At 43.0% G+C, this 21,988-nt stretch overlaps 1 long non-coding RNA gene across 1 annotated transcript in view; it reads right to left on the reverse strand.

Moving 5' to 3' along the window:
- Positions 1-21,988, reverse strand: part of LOC133470253 (uncharacterized) — a 90,405-nt gene that overhangs the window by 21,768 nt on the left and 46,649 nt on the right. The window lies entirely within an intron of this gene.

Below are 21,988 nucleotides of genomic sequence, written 5' to 3' on the forward strand. Positions count from 1 at the left end.
GTATTTTTGAGTTTTAAGTACTTTAAAGTTATCAACAAGGAATCTGGCACTGGCTGGTCCATTCCACAACTGTATTTCTTTTCCTCGACATTATTCTTGCATAATTAAAGCTAATAATTCCAACTTCATGAGCTGCATTTTTGGGTCTTTTGGGGGGGGGGGATGAAGTGAGAGGGGAAAAGCCCCATTATTTCTTCTATTTGGATTACACTCCAAGTTCACATTCAGGGGTTTGATTATGTTTTGTTTTGTTAAGAACGGCAATCGTGGGACGCCGGTAAGGTTCTCTTAATGCGTATCTGCTGATCGGAGGGTCCCAGCAGATCTTAGCCAAACACTCGCTAAGACAAAAACAAATCTGTCTGTCAGTACGGGGTTACGAGTCTTAATTAGGGGTCCTGACTCTCCGTTCACGGCTCCGAGTCAAGCGTCCGCCTCGGCTGATTGGTACAAATCTCGTTTTTGCGAGCCTCGAAGGGTCAGATGCGTGCTCCGATGTTGATTTTTGCGTACCTTTACCATTGATTATGTAATGAGAAAGGAAAAATGATGGACGTCTTGAGAAAAAGGGTGTGATTTGGGGTGGGGGGGGAGGGGGGGGGGGTGGATCTGAGACCACATTTACGAGGATATTTTAGGTTTTAGCATTGTTGCCGTTGCTGCCGAGGTTGATTACAAGAGCGCACCGAGCGTGCAGACATCCGCCAAGGTTTTGTCTCCTGCAAAAATCGAAGCAAATAATCACGTTCTTAAGTGCTACAATGAAGGAAAGTATACTTCATAATGACTTCTTCAATGAATCATAGAAAACAAAATGGAATGGGAGTCTACATCAGCACAGAAAATTCGAACTGAGGTGATTTGACGCATACAAGCATCGCAACACTCGTTGCAGTTTCTGGGTCAGGCCCAGATGAAACTTCAGCATTGGAGCTTGAGATCATCTTGGGATTTTCTTTGCATACATTTCAATATTGCAAAATTATTTGCGTGTCATTATCTTCCGTGTTGTTATCTTCCTTCACATACTAGAATACCTCAAATATAGTTAGTCGAAGAGAAAAGGAAATAGGTAGGCTTATTCGTATGTGTTTGTCCCAAACTGTAGATTGACGAGGTTTGATTGTTAGTGCTTTGTTCACCGAGCCCGCTCAGTGACAATGTGCTTGACGGGCTACCAGTCCAGGATGTCGTCCACCTGGTCCCTCAAGTCCGATGAGATCGGGTCCAGCTCCTTGAAAATCCAATGACTGCTTTTTTGCGAAAACCGATAAAAAAGTGTCCGATAAAAAAGGCTTCGATTCAGAACTGGTGATGAATGCATGCGCACAATTACGTGTGCATGTTCAGCGCGGGTGTGTACAGTAAGCACGTGTTTCAAATACGCGCTCTGAGTGAGACATAACTGATCCCGGCATCGACAGTCTAACTCAATGGGTTGACGATTAGCTGGCTGTAAATAGTTGCTACTAATCATGCGACATTGTGGCAATTAGCAGAAGCGGGAAAGGCAGAAACAAGCACAGGAGAGAAATTGTTGAATTTGTCACGCCGCTGTGAAAGGGTTTCGCTCGCTCGGGTTTATGTCACAATGTGATTATTTGGCTTGAGGAAAGCAAATGTCGGCATTTGAGCGAGTTCATCCAAAACGCCGAAGGTCATTTCTGCGGTTAGCTCGTGATGTTTCAGTTCAACTGAGAAATAATCTGATTACTTGTTTTCCTTCAATTATAAAAGTCCCATATGGATGCAACGTAAATCAATATTGAACATTTTAACGATAATAATAATAATTTTTACAATTCATATAAATGCTACTTAGTCGTACTCTTTTGTCTTTTTACAAGGACAGAGCTGAATCTTAACAAGCTCTTTATTTTTTGGGGATTAGTTTTGATGACCTTAGCTTCATCATGAGCTGGTCTGCGATCTGTTTCAATGCTCAGAATGGTTTGATCGCCGAGGTGCCACAGTTTAAACTATCATTAAATCATCTGCGTTTGCCCATTTCATTACACACGCAAAACCCATTTCGCGATTTGAACATGCCACTCCAACGTAACCAAAGATGGATGACTAAAGCCTTCAGAGGTTTTTTTCTTTTTTTTTTTTAAATTGTTTTGTTTGATTCTTTGGAGATTATTTGGAATGATTATGAATCAAATCTAATCTCACATACGTCCCTGGTGCAGCACGTCAAAATGGGATTCTTTCCAATCGTAATGCATGTTCCAGTGAATTTAGCAATTTCAATAAATCACTGATTTAAATTCATTACAGGTTTAAAAAGAAACGTTATCCACGGTATCGTTTGCTTCGAGCTATTTTCAGGCTCGTTTAATTCAGTTTTAGAAATTGAATTTGCAACGAGGCCTTCACTGAGGTTATTTATTTTAATACGTTTACTTTGTTGCGGTTTGTTTGTTTTCGGGTACGACAGCAGAAACGCAGTTGACGGTCACGTTTGAGCATGAGCAATGGGTACTTCCTTGAGGCCAATTTCTGTTTGGTGGCGTCAGAGACGCATGAATTGACGGTTTGACGCCGCCGCAAGCCACAATAATGCAAATATTCAAATATTTGATATAGCTCTTGGACTGGACACCATTGGTGGTCATATTGTTGGGGCTGGTCAATGTATGTTATTTCATATGAACACAACAAACTCGCAGAACATTAGGAGTTGTGTAGCCCTTCGTAGGCGACTCGACCAAATACCGAGAAATTCAACATTTTCGCAGTCACCTAAGGCAATTACTGAAATGCATCATGGGACTTTCATTTTGTCATTTTTAAAGAAGCCCTTTATTATGATCGTTATAAATACATGTAACCATGTCATCAAATCTCTTATTTTCAATTGCCATTGGACATCACTCTTTTTCAACGGTCTATTGCTTCACAGTGGAAACACTAGTGGTTCTTTGTCCCATGAAGGGTTGATCTCATGACACGTATACTGTCCAACTTCCACCTCGTTCCCAATTCCCAATACGACTCGTTCTTGGAATGAACTTGGTGCATGTCAAAATCGCAACTGAACATAGTGGTACCTTGAATTACGAGTTTGTTCCACGATTAACATCGTAACTCACTTTAGTATATATCAAATCCATTTGCCCAATTGAAATGAATTGAAATGCTGTTCCATCCACAGCACATTTTAAAAACGTACTGTTTAAGCGAGGAAAGCTGTTGGGAAAGGTGTCTGGGAGTGTTTTTGTGCTTTAGACGGCGTCACGTGGGTCGTTCGAACTCGAAATGTATTTCAAATCCGAGAGCGTTGAACGAACCGTACACAGATCCCAGCTGGATTCGTTAGCAGTCATTGCGCCTCTCATTCAAACATCCCTTCGTCTACTTGGAGTTGAACTATGCTTACATTCACGAGGTTGTATGCGTTAATGCTTCGATTTCTGCAAATTGCAAAATGAAAGGTCTTTCCAACGTAAACAAAATGCTTTTCAGCCCTGGCAAAAAAAACAACCCAAAAACTAATTGTGTGATATTTATTCCATTGCTTTTACATGCTGCCACTTCCAGCGCTGTTTTCGGGTGACGGAAGCCCAAGGCAAAGTTAGAAAGCACTAAATATACGCCATTATAGTTAATAGATTGAACGAAATCCAAGACACTGAGAGATTAGCTATTGAGACGTTGTCAAACAGGAACAATGCATCCCATCTCCATTCCCGTACACTCTACATTACAGTAAAGCCGTACACCTTAGTGTCGGGAGAAAAGAGTCACGAGGAATCTGTGGATAAAAATAAATATGGGATAAAGACAACCTAAGGGCAAGACGAGATTTAGTCGAGTATTTACTCCACTCAGCGTAGGTTCTCGGTATCCTAAATCCCACATGCAAAGTACGTTAACAGACCGCGTAACGGTATGGATGGTGTCGGAATGTTAATGGTTTTCCGATAATTACCGCTATCTGTGTTCTGCGATCCATCATCCCCGGCAGTTATAAACACATAATGTACATCTGTTTATTTTCCAGTGGACAGGCGGAGCAAGCCGTGTGCAAAAAAAAAAAAAAAAAATGAACAGAAGCTTACCAGCATCAAGGCAAAGCAATTCTAGGTAATCTCCGCTTTGAACCTAAGTGGCGTCGCCACGATACCACATGCATGGCTGGACTGGGAGGGGACGCCGACACGGAATGGGAAGACGCCTGCGCAAATATCGGAAATAGTCGTAAAATTGCGGGGATAAGCGTCACCGCCCAGCCGACCCACACCCGACGTTTTGGGATGAGAACTCTTTCGAAAGGCACAGTGATTTGTTTAAATATCCAATTAAACTGAAAATATGGCAGATGGAAATAATGTGGTTCATCAGTGTTACAATTAATCACGAAAATGCAATTACTACCTTTTGATTATTTGCAGGAATTTCATTCAAATGAAGCAATGTGGTTTCGCGAACAAATATTTGGCTATGCTTTAGTAGATACAAAAATCTGAATATTTTTACAATTCCGGTCTTGTAACCATTGTATTTATTAGTTTCCGATGACATTCAATTGCTTCCGCTGATAGGATCGAGACAAATTCATTCATAAGGCGGCCCTAAATAGCAGCACGGACTGCCATAACACGTTTAACCTTTTGCAAAACGTTGGCCGTCTTTTGGCCAATGTCAGTCTTGTCGTAATGAAAACAAGGACCTCAATCGATTGATGAATGAAAGATTAGGATATAGACGGAAAGTTAATTAGAGCCAGAATGAAGAGTGAGCCCAGATGGATGGATCCCGGCTCCGTAATCAGGATATACATCATTTGGCACCACAGGGAGTATAATTGTAATAATGATTTTAGTGATGTTGTGGACCTGTTTATTTGATGCAGCCATGGGAGACTATGTGTGTGTGTGTGGGGGGGGGGGGGGGGGGGGGGGGGGCTTTTTTGTGTATTCGAAAGCTGTTTTTTTTTTTTTTTTGTAGTTGTTTGTTATTAATGTTACTTTTCAAAGTGTTTGGATTACATACATCATCATAACCGTCCTTTGAAGAGACGTTCACATTCAAAGCCTCTCATGGTGAGGGGGGGAAATTAGGGGGTGGGTTGGGGGCTTCGCACTGTAAGGGAGGATGCTGTCGACGACGTGTTCAGTCGTTTGCGTTCATTGTGTCATTTCCAAGAAAAGCGACATGTAATTTTCATAATGCAATTACACGGACAAATGGTACAAAAAAAGTATGTATGTTCTGCAGAAGGCATTTGTGCATAATCATTGCACCGTGTGGATTAACTCCTCCCTGCACTTGCACACACACGCGGTAAACACTAAATACATTAGTGTTGATTATCACGCCCGCACACTCAATGACTGACTCCATGCATCCCACTAAAAGTGTATGATTAGGTACATTATGGAGGATCGGTAAAACGGGCCTTCTCACCATGAGTAATTGATTTGCGAGAATTACTGCTATACACTTTGCGTATTCATTAATCACATTGTTTGAATCAAACAATGTGGTGAGTAATGATATTGATGATCTGCACACAGTTGTCTGGGGAACGGCACAGATGAGGCTGCACAGAGCAGATGCCTGCTAATAGTGGAATTAAGCGATTATAATAATCTCCTTTGTGCAAATCATCACAAATGCCGGCATTCACTCCGCCGCAGCCGATTGTGTGCTCCTGCGATGCTACGGAAAAAGGCAGGATCACGGTGGTTTAGCCGCCGCTTTGGCTAATGTCCCGTAATCCACTCTGATAAGGCCCCGTGGTCGTCGTCTACCTATGCTGCACAGTAATGTGACGCACATTAGTCAATTAATTGCGTGTTAAACGACCGAGGTTCCAGTCAATTGAGTCGCTCTTGGGAACGACGTCGCCCTTTGTACTACGAAATCAAACGGGAAGATGATGACACTGGTGCTACAAATATTAGATGAGGTTGCAAATCATTTATTGCCGTTTTAAAAATGTATGCATTATCATCAATGATGAAAAGTAACGCCACTCTAATAAAACCCCTTGTTATCATAATGCCTATTTCCAGACAATAATAATCGGACTAAAATGACCTATTGGAGACAAGGTGCGTTGCTATTGCAGCGATGATGAGCTGCACAAAGCTAACGGAGACTCTTTCAGTTTGCAGTCGACGCGTTCCTGGACAATAGCAACGGATGGCCTTGTAATACAGCGAACATGACAGAGAGGCCATTGTTTATCAAACAACGCACAGTCAGGGTTTCGTGAAATAAACAATGCTGGAAAGTACGCCGTTTCATCATCGTTACACTATTTTGGTCATTTTCCTTCGTAGGTTTGAATTATTGCAGTTTATGATTGTCGTACCTTGTTTATTTCCCGTTACGCTCTCGTATTGACCAACCACCAACCAATAATAACCATTTTTAAGTGCGCAATGCATTGAGGGTTGAATATTCTGGAGTGTCGGTGAAGCTGACGGCATCCCAGAATGCCTCACGGCTCAGGTTGTACAGTAAATAGTTCCCCTTTATTACATGTGTTCCATAACGTACACTTGTTCATTGTACGCTTTTGGATAAGAATAGTGCGTTTCATCCACCTCCTTTATTTTATGACTGCTCATTAATTCTTACGCTTGTTGCATGCAACATGAGTGAACGTTGTGGCATGTTTAGTTGAGTTACATCCCTCAGGTCTTTTATTGCCTTTTCTAAAGTGCAGTTTTTCAGCATCAGCATTAAGCTGAAGCTCATTTAATGCAGCTTCACACGACAGCTTTATACGTACGTGAAACCATACAGCGCGAAAGCCATCGGAGGTCGCATTGGCTATGTTTTGAGTTAGTGCCCATAAAGCATTTACTATGTGAAAAAGATCGATTTTCAGATGTGATTCAAACACGAGAAAAATAAGTAAAGATCACTTCCCAGTTGGAATTGATCGGAATTTCTTACCTTAATGCCTGGAAGAAAAAAAAAAATGCTTTTTTTTTTTATAAAGCACCTTGAGTTAAATAAATTTGCTTTGCTTTGATCATCAATTCCATGTAAGCGATGATTATGTTAACAGCGCTGATAACTATTTAGAACAGCACCTTTATTACTATATTCCATCCCCCAACTTTATGCATCCCACTGCCTCAGTCAACGGGATTGTGGCACAAAATAGCAAAAGGAGGGGGGGGGGGGGGGGCAAGTCACTTCCCCCGCCCCCATTATGAGAGCCTGAGTGCAGGCCATACCTCCATGACAAGGATATTAAAATGAAATAAATCAGCCATTAAGAAGCCGGCGCTGGCAATTGAGATGCTATTAATGTGGCAGGCAGAGAGAGGTAGCCCCGGCGTGATGTGGCAGTGAAGAACCCCAGTACCCCTTTAATTGGGTTTCGGCCAAATTTTTATCTGCCACACCGGCTGCGGGAAGGCAGGTGTACGCACCGGATGAGTAGACGCGCCATCATATAAGAGTCCCATAATGTGGACACTCGGACACCAGTAATAATCTGAAAAGGATTCGTGAATGATGGCAAAGAGCCATCAATGGTCACTCCTTCAGTCAGTCATCAAAACCATTGTGGACAATGTGGCAATGGCTCCAACTCAAAGGAACCATTTCTCATTACCTTGGCTATTAGACGAGACACCACGTGATGGATCATGGCTAAGACCAGACCTCATTTGGGTGATGTATCGCTAGTGTTTCCCCGTGAAGTGTGCAGATGATTATGCACAGACAAACTCTCACAAAAGGGAGAAAAATGAGAAATTAGAAGTGTTGGTTACATCCCGGTTGCCAAAGCAATATAACTGATATTAGAAACATTGCTTGGTTGAGTTCACACGGTTTCAGTACCTGCACATGGTTCAAGTGATACAATTCGGATTTTAATATGCGTCATGGCAGCTAGAATGTAAAAAAAACTAAACTTGGAACAGGATATCTTTGGATCTCTTCTAAGCATCTTTTGCAGAAAGATTGGAAATCTGGTCGTGTAAATGGACAGATCAGATATAGTCCGTCAATTGATGGCAGACATCGCTTATTGGCGCTTCCACTGGGTCTTCTCCATCAGGAATATCATCAAGAATAGGAAGCAGTTTAGGAGTTCAACAAATTTTAAGGCAAGCCTATGTACCTACGTTTCTTAGACACATTGTCAGGCGGGATTTTTTTTCATGCCACTGATGAGTCATACAAGACAAACAGATGCCGGTTTACCTCAGGGAAGGAGGGTTTCTCTCTTAATTACCAGGAAGAGCAAAGTAGCATATTATATATTTGGTAAGACACCAGGTAACGCTTAGCTTAGCATACAACGGAACATATGCATATATCGCACACAACTCACACTCAGGGCTTCATGCAGACAAAGTGCAACATACCTAGATGGAAGCCGGCTGTTAATTAAGACACACTACGGGTAACAAACATGCACATATTTGGACCATATTCAAAATGGCATTTTTGTCATACGTCTGGTTAGGAAGTGCACGGTCCTATGTGGCCACCCGATAGCACTGACCAAAAATTGTGGCCCCCTCCTTCACTTAAGTTGCCCATTCCTGCTGTTGTTATTGAAGAAAACACTTTTAAAAAAAGACTCTTGTAGCTTATTTATATATATATATATATATATATATATATATATATATATATATATATATATATATATATATATATACATATATATATACACACACACATATTGTCAGGATTCAGGTTGCGAGTTGGAGGCCAGCTTGTGAACGAATGTTCATTGTAGATTGTAAGCAAACAAAAAGGGGCTCCGAGAACCAGATCCAAGGAGGACCAGTCCGGCAGAAGTACAAGTCCGGGTTGTTGGTGGTGCCGTAAGAGGTGAGCGCTGGTTTGCCAGATGGCAGACTGGCGCCAATGAGCAAGAATGGGTTAGAGATCAAATTATGAGGTCTTCGGGAAGCAAAAGGTGGACAAGGTGGCTCGGCTACGAAGTCGACGTCGAGCATTGATAGGCTGGCGACGGGTTGGAGTCCCACAGTGTCCTAAAGAGTAGTCAGGCATAATTAGGATGATAAGATCCAGCTGCTTGACTCCAACACGTCAACCTTGCAAAGCAAGACACATGACACCCGCCCCCCCCCCCCCCCCCCCCCCCCCCCCCCCCCCCCCCCCCCCCCCCCCCCCCCCCACCCCAGCCCGACACACACATACATATATAAATGTTAGAAACTGCCTTTGATTTTCTTTTTGTTGACTTGATTTTTTTCAATGCTTTTAATCATGTAAAGCACATTGTGTTAGGAAATGTGCTATACTGTATAAATAAATGTGCTTTGCTCTGCTTTTACCGTAATTGTGTTATTGCCACACGAGCTGTGCCTCCGTGCGCTGCCGCAAAACAAATGAAGGCTTCCGCTATTGGGGTGTTAGCGCTTATTTGAAATGTCGTCAGGAGCACTCCTTCACCTGTCACTGGTTATTGATATATTCATTAGAAGGCCCTCTTCTTTTGGTGGCGTATCAGTTTCTCTTGACAGTAGCCATGTTGACAACATCAGTCAATGAATCACTTTACAATTATGCTTGCTGATGGACCATGACACAAACTTGGAGGGATGTCATTATATGAACATTAAAGTGATACACAGGAATGTTAGAATGGAGGACCCGGCTGCAGTGTCCCTCCCCCCACCGCCAGAACATCCCTGACGACTTCATTGGAAACAGCCTCTCATACGGCTTTATTGCTCCAGTGACGCGTATTTACAGTACATTGGACACTGACAAACATGTAGAGGGGTTATATCACACTAACATTTACTGGGGTGATATAATCTATGTTTCAAAACAGAAGCCGGCATTGGCTGACAATACAAAGTTCTGCATTTTTTTTTTTTAATACAGATGTTTGACAATATGATACATTTAAAAGACTGTTGTCAAATGGAAATTATACGTAGATTTACAACAGTTGCATTCATTTTATTTGATAATGTTATGCCTCTATCGTATTTGGATTTTGCTCTTTTATCGTTTTTTTTTTGGTATCCTACATTATGCTGGCATCCATGTGGACAGCAAAGTAAGAATATCACTGCACTGCACGTATGATAATAAACACACTGATCATTGCTACCCTGCTGATTTGAACTAGGAGTGGGTAGCAAAAAAAATAAAAATTCATACATTAATGAGCCGATAATTGATTTATTTTTTTATCTATACCGTAGTTGGACGACAAGTCAAGGAAATGTCCCTTGTCAAATGCCAATCCCAATTGCAATAATAACGGCGGTTGTCTTTTTTTGTCGTTCTATCGAGACCACTTATTTCTCGGTGCATTATGTTCATAATTTAACATTCTTAAATCTGCTGTTATTATGCTTTCTCTAATGAGTACGAGACACTGACATTTACAGTTTTGTTTGCCCTGATTTTGTTTGTCTCTTTACTTTGTGCCGCAATATGGCCAGCCACTTGTAGTGGCCATAGCATGGTAATGGGTTCCAGCAAGACGAGATTCGATTGCCCGCCTGGTGCTGAAGTGAAGAAGAGGAGACAGGAGTAAATGAAACTCCATCCATCTTAATGAAACACAATTATTTTCCACTTATTAATCATTGAAAAATCAATATGTCTCTTCTCTGCCCAGTGTCGGCTGGATTTGTCATTCGAGGCTGAACTGTTATGTATCATCCTCCTGACGCCAGGGCAGTCACGGGCTCAGTCACCTGTGTCCTTTCGGAGAGCGGAGGGGGGGGCTATATTGTCAGACCCTGCGATGGGTATTGAATGAGATGTGGGAAAGTGGGACTTTTAGGAGAGGGGGCGGGTAGCCAAAAGAGAGAGAGAAAAAAAAAAAGTAAAGAAATAAATGAAACAGAGGCAGTGGGATGAAGGACTGCTCAGTCACTCCTCCGTGTAACAAATGGAAAGTCATTAGTGGCTGCTGATGATGACTTGTTTTCTTCGAGGATCAATGTGCTAAACACATTGTTTAATGGTTCCTTATCAAATTTTAAGAGGAAACATTGACTTAGGCGCAAGAATCAAGTTAATATTAGAGCGTTCTAATCAAATATTATAATTTTAGATTAAGATTCCATTGATTTACAACAACGTTTTTCTAACTTGTCCTTTATGAGCCAAGGAACATTTTCCGTTGCGCTTAATAATTAGTCCCAACTCTGTTTATTCTGTGTGAAATGCAAATTCAACATTTCAACCGCAAAATGTGTACATACTGTTATTTCCTATTTCATTATAATGATATACTGCATCTGTCAAGGTATAGGTTGGCGGTTGTGAAGAAGAAAAATGAGGAGGAAAGCCATGCGGAAGCAGATGCAGACAAAAACAACCTCAAAATACATTATTTTCCTCTACTTTTTAACGGAAACATGCTGTAGTTCAAGAAGTTCTGAATACACAGCTTACAAAACAATGTTGGGCAAACTACTTGGAAAATATCGTGAGCTAAGCTACCAACTATGATACAACATACAACAGATAGTTCCACCCAAGCAATTTGATTGGACAAGAGTCGTTTGACGAGCGCTGCCTGTTATACAGTACAAAAGCATTCCGACTTTTCGATTTACATATCACTTACCCTGTATGATTAGTCAGCGGTTATCTGTGTGTCATGCCAAACTATTTTATTCGATTTCGTGGACAGGTGCCATCAAAAAACAAAACAAAAAGACAAAAAAAAGAAATTCCTTATGTCCAACGTGAAAACAATGAAATTGCATCCGCATAATTGATTGTTGCTTTTTACGGTTACCTAATAAATGCCGCTTGCGGAACTGTTGTATAAACGCAACATCACGATACAGCTTAATCGAATACAGCTTAACTACACCAAAGCTATCCACCAGAGACGTAACTAGCTAAGCTAAAGTAGAGCACAGCTACTTCCATTGGGTGAAGCCTCCATGGCAGGAGCGTCCAAACATTTCCATCATTCCATCTAGCAATTGTATCCTGTGTTATCGTTAGAAACTGCTACATCATAGCTTTCTGTTAAAGGGGACACCACACGCGTACACACACACACACACACGCACACACAACGCACACACGCACTTCTTGATTGCACGTCTCAAATGTTCGCAAATGAACATGCATATATATATGTATATATATATATATATATATATATATTTATTTATACTGTCTTTGATTATATATCTTATAAAAACTTACATTTTATCATTTCATAATTGTCTGTCATAAAACAACCAGCAATGTCCAATGATGTGCTTATAGTCATCATTTGTAAGTAACTTCGTCCAACTTTAAACAACTTTTTGTGTATCCTTTATACTTTCTTTCTGCCTCTGTGCAAGAATAAAAATCAGTCAATCTGCCACTCATCAATTTATCACTAGTTCATTCCTCCTCCAGCCACCTGAAATCCCCAAAAGGAAAGCTTTTGGTGTTCTTTTGAAAAATAGTCCTGAGAAAAAAAAGAATGAGTCCAAAAGGCTCAACCCTTTGTTTTTCCTCTCAATAAACAGAGCAAAAAGGTCCGGCACTTGACGTACGGGTTTTGTGGGCGTCCGGGCATGCAGTGAGGTGTGTAAATAAAGTCATGTTTCATTGCAAACAAAGTGTGTGCTTTACAGTTCCCACACGACGTGGCTCAGAATATCACGTTGCACAGCACATACCTGTTGCAGGTCAGTACTTTTTTTGCTCCAGCATGTCGCGGGGGACTGTGCTGGTGGTGGTCTGGGCATGCATGAGATACCCCGGAAAGAGGATGCAAAAGTGGGACGCTTGAGTTTGATTGGCTGTGGTTGGTCCCCTTGTTGCTTGATGATTTGCAAGTACTATGAGTATGAGGGGAGGTCAAAAAGTAATGAGTCAAATTCAATTTAACCTCCTAATAATTCATTTTTTTCTGAAAATTTGTAGTCTAAATACTTGTTTGAAGGTTAATTTTAAAAAAAACTTCACATTTTCAAAAGGTTAAAAAATGTCTATGGGAAAGCTCCAATAGGCTACAGCACAGTCAAAAAGTGGGTGTCCAGGATCAAAGGCAAAGAACAACAGCCAACTTTGACTTACCTCTTCAGCAGACCATCTTCAGCTGTCAATCCTGGTTTCACAGGACAGAGAAGATCGTAGAGTCACCATCGATGACATCAACATCATGTGTCATCATTACTGACATAACCCAAACTCCATACACATTTTGTCAACCTTTTAAAAAAGGGTAAGTGGTGGTTCCCTTTCCAAAGCAAGAAATTCAATCAGCGCTCTCTGCTTTTGACGGGCATATTTTTGTCAAATAACGATTTATACCACACACTATGAATATTTCGGGGGGGGAAAAAATCAATAATTAGTAGGTTAAATTAACTTGGCTTTTTGACTGCCCTTCTTATGTCTCATGCCTGCAGTATTCCAAATAAGATAAGTGGGGATTCCCCCCAAAAGAAGGCACACTTCGTGTTTGTTACTATTCTTATCAGAACAGCCCAATGGACAATTGTCAGGCAGCATCCAGTTCATGGAGGCCATTGGTAAATTTGTTGACATGCAGTATATCTCATCCCTATCAGTGGTGAAAGAAAACCAGTGAAACCACAAAAGCTATTTTACAAGACAAAGTGGCGGCATGGTGACCGACTGGCTAGAGAGTCTGCCTCACAGTTCTGGGAACCGGGGTTCGGTCTCCGGCCCCACCTGTAAGACAAATTGGGCAAATTCTGAAACAAACCCTCTGTCCCCAAATGCTTGCTCCGAGTTAAAATTCTATTCTAAAAAGTCGAAACAAGTCTTTCAAGCAACATCATATATTTTCTCGTCTGTTATATAGATGTCCTGAAATATCTGTAAACATTGTACACAACAAATCTGGAGATGCTGATGCTAACACAACATTAGATGTGTCTGTGCTGGTCCAACTAAGGTACCTGCTGATTCCCTTGAAATTTATATTGAAGTCATTAGTATATAATGTTGCTTTAACAACAAGCACACCACATAGTTTTTTAAACATTCATAATAATGGAAACACGGAAAAACAACACTGAATTTAAAAAAAGAAAAGAAAAGCCACATGCCATTTTAATTAATGAGTCTACACTGGAACGAGGTTGTCTTCTGGAGGAAACTATTAATTTGTGGTGTTGGGCTGTAAAGTGTTATTTTTTTCCCTCTTTGACTTGTTTCAGCACAGCTTGTCACCGTGGCAAGCTTGAAGCTGGCGAAACCAAGTGCAGGAGCCTGCTTTTATCGTGGCGTTAATCCAGAGCCCCTAGGTCCTCTTGCCACATCGACCAGATGAAAGGCCTTGCCCAGATGTTTACAGCCTGTGAAAGTGGCAGGGAGCTGGTGTCAGATGCCAGCACCAGTGCACCATCAGACAGAAAACAAGGCCATAAAGCCCCACGCTGTTTATGCAGAGTTTCGGAAACAGGAGGAAAGAAACTGTGTTAAAGGGAAATGACCGAGTCGTAAGATTTGACGATCATGCGGGTACTGCATGTGTGCTGTGTGTAAGTCCACATTGACCACTGAGGGTCGTTTTGGTGTGTTGTGGACTTGACATGAGGCATCTCCATAGACAATATAATGTAATCATATACTGGTATATAATGTCAACATATTTTATACACATTCCTCATCAATCCATCCATCCATTTTCTTCCACTTATCCGAGGTCGGGTCGCCGGGGCAGTAGCTTTAGCAGGGAAGCCCAAACTTCCCCCTCCCCAGCCACTTCTTCCAGCTCTTACGAGGGGATCCCGAGGCGTTCCCAGGCAAGCCGAGAGACAGTCTCTTCAGCGTGTCCCCAGTCGTCCCTCCCGGGCTCTCCTCCCGGTTTGGACGTGGCTGGAACACCTCACCAGGGAGGCATCCAGGAGGATGCCTGAGCCACCTCATCTGGCTCCTCTCAATGCGGAGGAGCAGCGGCACTACTCTGAGCCCCTCCCGGATGACCGAGCTTCTCACCCTATCTCTAAGAGAGAGCGTGACCATAGGTGAGGGTAGGAACGTAGATCTATCATCGCCTTGCAGCTTAGCTCCTTCTTCACCGCAACAGACCGATACAAATTCCGCATCACTGCAGACGCTGCACCGATCTCCCGTTCCATTCTTCCCTCACTCGTGAACAAGACCCCAAGATATTTGAACTCCTCCACTTGGGGCAGGATCTCATCACCGACCTGGAGAGGGCACTTCATCCTTTTCTGACTGAGGACCATGGTCTCAGATTTGGAGGTGCTGATTCTCATCCCAGCCGCTTCACACTGGGCTGCGAACCACTGCGGTGAGAGTTGGAGATCATGGCATGATGAAGCCAACAGAACCAAACCATCTGCAAAAAGCAAAGATGCGATACTGAGGCCACTAAACCGGACCCCCTAAATGCCTCGGTTGAGCCTAGAAATTCAAGACAGAATCTGTGACAAAGGGCAGACCTGGTGGAGTCCAACCCTCAACGGAAACAAGTCCAACTTACTGCCGGCAATGCGGCCCAAACTCTGACACTGGTTGTACAGAGACTGAACAACCCGTACCAGGGGGTTCGGCACCCCATACTACCAACAGGACCCACAGGACTCCCAGAGGGACACGGTCGAACGCCTTCTCCAAGTCAACAGAACACATGTAGACTGGTTGGGCGAACTCCCATGCACCCTCGAGGACACTGCCTGTGTAGAGCTGGTCCACTGTTCCACGGCCAGGACGAAAAACACACTGCTCCTCCTGAATCTGAGCTTGGACTTCCCGACGGACCCTACTCGCCAGCATCCCTGTATAGACCTTACCAGAGAGGCTGAGGAGTGTGATCCCCCCTGTAGTTGGAACACAAAGTCCGGTCGCCACCACCCCAATCTGCCAATCCAGAGGCACTGTTCCCAATGTTGCAGAGGCATGTCAAACAGGACAGCCCCACAACATCCAGAGCTTGTAGAAACTCCGGGCGAATCTCATCCACCCCCAGAGCCTTGCCACCGAGGAGCTTTTTCAACCCCAGAGATAGGAGAGCTCACCTCAGAGACCCCAGACTCTGCTTCCTCATGGGAAGGCATGTCAGTGGAATTGACATGCGACTCACAACGTCCCGAGTCGAGGTCAGCAGCGCCCATCCCCACGACACACAGTGTTGATGGTGCACTGCTTCCCCCTCCCGGCCACCAGGCGCTCGCCTTCGAGCCCCACCTCCAGGCCTGGCTCCAGAGGGGGGCCCCGGTGACCCGCATCCAAGCAAGGGAAAACTGAGTCCATTTTTTGTTGTCATCATAAGGGGTCATTGAGCCATGCTTTGTCTGGTCCCTCACCGAGGACCTGTTTGTCATGGGTGAACCTGCCAGGGGCATAGAGCCCCCTCATCTCGGATACAGCACATACTATAAGAGCAGTATGCACACACTAGCTGATTGTTTCCTCATCATGCGAGGGGTCTCTCACATTTTTCAAATTGTTTCAAAGATGTTACATTTCTGTATGTCTGTTATCCGCTAAATAAGTGTCTGTGAGTGTCAATTTAAAACCAAGTATCTTCAAGTAAATGTTCCTTTGCTAACTCATTCCAAACAAGTCTAAAACAGCCTCTACAAGCTTATTAACCTACAAGATATTGACCTGGTGTTTGGATATTTGAGTAAACATTGGCCTGGGGACCAGTTTGCTCATCATCATGCAGATGTTGCCTCATTATTGCAATGAGTTCGTGTTTACACCAGGATGCTAATAAACAAATGAGAACTGTGTGGTGGAGGGTTTCTATGATTTGAAATAAAGCAGCGCTTGTATATTCTCCACCGACCGCAATTAGAGAACATCTTTAAGTGAATGTGCCACGTTTCGGGAGCCCTGCTGTCTTATGACTCATTCTGGATTGAGCAGAGCACCTTTTTTATTAAGTTACACGCAGCTGCAATGTGTCTTGTCACTTTGCGGAGACAGTGGCCGATAAAATCCGTTGAAAGGAATGAGATTGTCATTGATGTGTCAGTGAGATCGTGAGAACAACAGATCGATGGCAGAATCTCCATGCACCATGCGGACAATGTATACATGAACAGAAGGAATTTAGCTGGGAAAGTTTGAGGTGTTGCTTATGTTGCACGTAGCTACCGCTTACACACTCACACACATTCACAGGCTCGCTCGCATGCACACACACACACACACGAACACAAACACACATACACATGCAAGCACACATAAACAGGTCTTTCCTTACACTTTAGCTCGCAGCGATCACTCAACGCTGAACAACGGGGAGAAAAAGGGGCGAGGAAGAAGCCAAACCAATTCCAATACAGCACTAATGGCCCACATCATGCCAATACAATAAATAATGGCCCTTTCAGCTCAGTCAATAGTGAGCAAATGAAAATTTAACCTTTCATTAAATGTGGTCACATTATTTCCCTGTAACATTTTTTTTTTTTTTGCTCCTTCTGAAAATGTTATATTCTGAAACTTCACAATGTTTTTTTTTTTTACTTTTTTTAACAAAAGTCTACCATATTAGAATAAACACAGAAAAAATTACAATAGAAAATGCTATGTGCTGATAGTTATGGTGAGAGCAGATTCAAAGTATTGGTTTAGCACTAAATCTGGAGCTAAAAAGGACTTTTTGCACATATTATACGAGGTGTGTCAAAAAAGTTCCAGGACTGGCATCACTAAGGCTATATTTCAAATCCAGTATAAAAACGACAGGTTTTTCTCTTGAAAGTAATCCCCCTGGAGTCGAAGGCCTGCCGCACACCGCACAAAATGACAGTTGGAGACTCACACACGCACACTGAGCGATTGCACGCAATGCGACGGAAAACCTGTATCCTTTTGTGAGGCTACACATACAGTATGTTGTCCTCTTTTACTTTTATTAAACCATCAAAACTTGTGCGATTGTCAAGGAAGAAGCAGTTTGCCACAAAGAGAGGAAGTGGGTGAGAATCAAGGCGATCGTGTGGATATTTTGAGAGGCTGCTTCGCCTCCATTCACTGATTGCACCTGGCGTGCTACATAGTGTACATCGCTCACGGGCATTTTGTCGACAGAGACTGCACGCTTCACTAATTCATCCACAGGTACATGTGAAATTATTAATTTATAAAATGTTAAGTATTCTTATAAAACACAATATATGTATACTGTACATAATGTGTTTGTATGGCTTGGTAGGGGTCTCCCTAGCTTAGAACCCGGAAACTATTTTCTTTGTATGTGTGAAAGCTTATGTACATTTTTGATTGGATGTTACATTTGCGACGTTGCGACCTGTTTACTGAGTTAAAATGTGAATCGCTGCGAAGCCAGTTGGCTACTCATGAAAACAATGCGCAACAATTCAGTCCGGTTCGGCCGCATCGCTCGGTTTGCGGTGGGCTGAACACACTTTCCCAGCATTCTCTGCCACATCTTCATACAATCCTGGAAGGATTCTTCCGGTATCTTACGCCGTTCCATCGTCACAGCCATATTGGTGTTGTCCATGTCTTCAAAACGGGTCTCCTTGATGATCCTCTTGAGCTTGCGAAGAGAGGAAAAAAAAAAAAATCACACTGGGCCAGGTCGGGTGAGTATTGAGGTTGCTTCGGCACGGCGATGTTCTTCTCAGCCAGGACCTGTCAGGTGCTCAGGGCATTGTTAGCAGGTGCATTGTCCGGGTAAAGCAGCCGCATAATGTCCTGCCAGAACGCTCGTCTCTTCTCAAGCACTAAGCAAAGCAAATGATACGTGATTCTTTGTAGACGTTAATCGTCTGGCCCTGTGGCAAAAACTCGCAGTAGACAATGGCCCTCACATGAAAGAATGTGATCAACAGAACTTTGACTTTGGACTTTGAAAGTCTTTCTTTCTTTGGCCTGGATGACGTCCGAAGGCTCTGGCGTTCGGTCTCCAGGTCACACTGGAAGATCCCCGACTCATCACCGATGATGAGTCATGTCTGGTCTGCTCTCATTGGTCTCATCATCACTCACTTTACTCATTAGTTGAGGGTCTGACAAAGAGGAAATGTATTTAAAGGGTGGGGGAAAAGTTCAATAGCTGCAGAGAGCTGAGGTCACAGTTATTTACTCCAAGGGCAATTTCATTGAAGGGGAAAACTCATAGTTTTTATCTCGGGTTTGATATACAGTGTATATTCTGCGACAGCAGGCCTGGAACTTTTCTGACACACCTCGTACCTGTGTCTAAATCGCTACTGTCTTCTGGATGGTGTCTGTTGAAATTATTGGGAGAGGAGGCCATAAGTCTCAAGGCGGGTCTGCAAAGTAGATGACAAAGCTTTGGGCCTGCTCTTCACTGTGGCCAGCAAACCCTCTTAATTAATTAGCACTAGCAGGAAGAAGTGGCTCACAGGAGAGAGGAGTTCCCTCCTGAGAACTGGGCATAATGGCCGTAAGAGAAGACAAAACCCTACATAATTAACTCGCAATTTTCAGGATCAATGCGGTCTCATGACAATCTGAGTAGGAAACTGAACAAAAATGTAACATTATCATGAAAACACTTTGTTCTGGCATTAAATGCTTCATCTGCCAACTTGGGCTTTGAGGTAAGGGTTAGCGTATTTAAATTTCTAATCTAAAAATCCTGGGCTAACCTGTTACCTCAGAAAAACACCTTAATCGTAATGGAGCGTTACTAGGACAGAAAGAGCCCTATTTTCCTGAATGGCGCGTGGCACAGCTGTGCACAAGTGTACAAAAATAGAGCCTTAAATGTTATCATGTTCATTTTTTGCGAGGCCTGCGATGGGTGTACCCGGGTGTTCCGGGGCAGGCTCTAAATTACCTGTGACTCGTCTGACTACGGTGGAACCTTTTGGATGAAATTCGAAACAATGACCATGGCTTTGGGAAGGTTTCCAAGTTGAAAGCATCATTAACTTCTGATCAGTCATGAAACCAGGCTTTCGAGAGTTTCAACAAATTAACAACTTCGGGATACTCAAGCAGAGTTAGCCGATACAATCCTACAATGTGAACAGTTAATATTTGATTTGATTATTTGAACATTTAATTTAAATTCTTCGACATGTCCAAAAACGAAATAATAATAATAATAATAATAATAATAATAATAATAGGGCGGCACGGTGGACGACTGGTTAGTGTGTCTGCCTCACAGTTCTGAGGAGCGGGGTTCAATCCCCTGCCCCGCCTGTGTGGAGTTTGCATGTTCTCGCCGTGCCTGCGTGGGTTTTCTCCGGGCACTCCGGGTTCCTCCCACATCTCAAAAACATGCATGGTAAGTTAATTGAAGACTCTAAATTGCCCGTAGGTGTGAATGTGAGTGTGAATGGTTGTTTGTTTGTATGTGCCCTGTGATTGGCTGGCAACCAGTTCAGGGTGTACCCCGCCTCCTGCCCGATGATAGCTGGGATAGGCTCCAGCGCTCCCTCGACCCTTGTGGGGATAAGCGGCTCCGATAGTGGATGGATGGATGGATGGATGGATGGATGGATAATTCCGTTTTCCTACCACATCCCCAAAACATGCATTGTAGGTTAATTGAAGATTAATTAAAAATTGTCCGTAGATGTGAACATGGGTGCGAATGGTTGTTTGTTTATATCTGCCCTGCGATTGGCTGGCGACCAGTCCAGGATGTGTACCCCCGCCTCTCGCCCAGAGTCAGCTGAGATAGGCTCCAGCACGCCCGCGAACCTAGTCAGGATAAGCAATATAGAAAATGGATAATAATGATGATAATAATAATAATAATAATAGTACATAATGCAGTTTTCTGATTACATCATAATCTGTGTTTATGACTGAGGTCCAAGACACTTTATGAATTGGTTTATTTTTAAATATGCTCCAAGCATGGAAGAAATATTTGGGGTTAAAGAACTTGATGATTTTCTCATAATTTGTGTGCACATCCAAACATGTCATGAGACTGCTGTGAGTGAGGTTTGTTCGGCAACGACAGACAAAGTTTGGGTCATATTATAGAAATATAGAGGGGGGGGGGGGGGGGGGGGAATGGGTGCATGGTTATGTTGCACTGATTTGCATTTGTAAATCGAAGATTTTGACTGGCATATCAAATAGTCACCATATTCAACTTTGATTCATTCACTCATTCACTTCCTTTTTTGTTTTTGAGCATGCGCACAAAACTTCTGTTTCCTCACTGTCACCAGTAATGAACATGTGCACCTTTTTCCCCTGCAGCCTTCATACACAATTTAGCCAGAAAGCCAGAGCTGATCATGATTTAGCTTTTGACACAGCCAGCCCCAAGGCAGAAGGGGGCGACTAATACAGATATCTGACTCCCAGACTACGATGGAGGGAACGAGAGAAAGAGAGAGAAAGTGGAAAAGCGTTTATTGACTAAATGATAAAGAGGTTGGTAATGATAAATAGCAGTCGTTTTATTGTGGAATTCCCAGAAAAGACGTGGTGTATAAAAAGTTGCTCGCGAGGGTCTCAACGCACTATTGCTCCCTACAGAGCGGCCTATTGTTAAACTCTCATGTTCTTCCGTCGGGTCAGAGGTCACAAATTGTGTTAGAAGGACCGACTGCTATGAATACTACATAAGGCTGATGCAGATCAGCAGTGTCGTCTTCATCTCTGGCTCAATGAACAGGGTCCAGCCAAGACGGCACCATTCGCTGTCTATTCTCTCTCGCCTTCCTCATTTGACCAGGTCTCCGTCTCTCAACACGATCACCACACAATTTTCGCAGCATTTCAACGGAGGGAGGGGAGGCCGTCTCGGCTACTGCCTTTGAGTCTCCAGGCCTCAGCTATCGCTAAGACGAGCTGGCCGAACCTCTAAGGACAGATAAAGTCTTCGGCGGTGCCCCGCCAATGACATTTAGAGCAGGCGACAAGCTCGAAGGAGATGGCGATGACTGCTTTAATGCAATTTATGAAGCACAACCTCTCTGTTTTTATTCAAGTCAAATCAAGAAATATTTGCTGTGTGAAAAACATATTACAGCTGACCTGGAGGAATACCCTAACCATTGTTTTGAATTTAAGATCTTAACCTTGCAGCTTTTTATACAACCAATATATATATTTTTTTTTTAAATGT

This window comes from Phyllopteryx taeniolatus, chromosome 20 (genome assembly GCF_024500385.1).
Source record: "Phyllopteryx taeniolatus isolate TA_2022b chromosome 20, UOR_Ptae_1.2, whole genome shotgun sequence".
In the NCBI taxonomy this organism is placed as follows: Eukaryota; Metazoa; Chordata; class Actinopteri; order Syngnathiformes; family Syngnathidae; genus Phyllopteryx; species Phyllopteryx taeniolatus.